Below are 1,761 nucleotides of genomic sequence, written 5' to 3' on the forward strand. Positions count from 1 at the left end.
AGAATACGTTTTTTTCAAATAAAACCTTAGTGGAGCTATGATTCTAAATCTATAAATATGATCTTCTTCTTCAATCAGTTTTTATATGTGATTGGGTTTGAGTTTCCAACTCGCTCGAGTATAGAAGGTATAGGAAGAGGTTTTAGCATGCAAAATTTAATTCATAGGTATATACTCTTGTTTATGAAGGAACAACCTTTCTTTCTCGCAATAAGTCAGGATCCCTCTTCCACCATGGTAAAAAAAAGGTACTTAAGAACAAACAAACAAAAATGGTGAAAGAAGAGAAAGGCATCCTGCACAGAGAAGCAAAACAAGTTCATTTGCCAGGGTATTGGACAAGCCTATTGGCAACGAAGCGATGCCTGCATTATTGTAGTGACTCTGTTGGGGTACTCAATATGCTCGATTGCAACAAAGAAAAACCAAAGATGAAAACATAAAACTTTGAGATCATTCACTTGCAGACTCTTATACTCCTTCCTAATCAAAACAACCGAGGTCTGACTTGCTTTTTTTAGTGTGTCACTGATGAAGAGAATGAAGGAGCTACATCTTTAAATCGAGCTAAGTATGGAAACTATGGTGATTTATGGGATGAAAAATTCTTCCTCAAAAGCTAGACTTGGTTTATAGAGTTAGACCCACATATACCATATACTTACATGAGATAAATAGTAATATATTAGTTTTTATTTCAGTTTCTAGTCATATTATAGAATTATATATTTATTTACTCCATTTCATATTTTTTTATAGAAAGCAAAATTGGCCCCATAATTCTAGTCAGAGCCATCATCCCAAATGAAAAGGGATATGTTCTAAGGTCCTGACCGGGTAGTTTCCCCCAATGTGTATGCAATCATTCAAGACCACCAACAATACTCCATTGTGTTGTAAAAGTTGTCTTTTCTCTGTCTTCTTCACTGACCATTATCTGTTTTCATCCAGAAAAACCATCTAACATTGAAATTCTATTAGATTCAGTTACTCTTTGAAGCAACTGATCCATCTTTGGCAATGGGTAATTATCCTTCAATGAAAATGTTCAAATTTCTAAAATCAACACATAGTATAATTTATCCATTATTTTTCCTAACATGAACCATATTAGCTATCCATTCAGAATATCTTAAAGGAACAATGATTTTTGCATCTAGAAATTTTTTTACTTCCTTTTCTATTATTGGCAGCAAGATTGGATTTATCCTCCTCAATTTCTGCTGAAATGGTTTTGCTCTTGGTGTCAAAGGAATCTTATGTTAAATAATAGATGTATCATAAGTCTTCAAATATTCATACTTCCATGCAAAATCATCTTTATATTCCTTAAATAATTGAACATATTTGTCTTTAATTTATTTTGGTAGTTTTGTTGAGGGTTTAATGTTTCTAACCTCTTCATTTGTACAAATATTGCAGTCCTACACATCATCTTGTTGTGAATTTAGCACTGAAGCTTTTAAAACATCATTCTAATCAAAAAATCATTCTAGAGAAGCCAGTCCTTTAGGAATATGATTGTTGGACAACTGAATAATTTCATGGTCAGCTATTTCCTGTTTGAAATTTGTTTATGAATCAAAAATATTTTTAATAAGTGTTTCATTGTTTTATTTAACAACATGTAGGCAAGAAAATTCCTCAATAATCTGCATAAACTTTTTCAATTTATCATCATCTTCAAATACTTTTCAATGTTTTACATTATCATGGATTGAAGGTATGTACCTAACCACAATCTAGTATTGCAACTAAAAA

Source organism: Pinus tabuliformis, chromosome 1_2 (assembly GCF_031772625.1).
Source record: "Pinus tabuliformis cultivar Carrire ecotype Pingquan chromosome 1_2, CPIR1, whole genome shotgun sequence".
Taxonomy (NCBI): Eukaryota; Viridiplantae; Streptophyta; class Pinopsida; order Pinales; family Pinaceae; genus Pinus; species Pinus tabuliformis.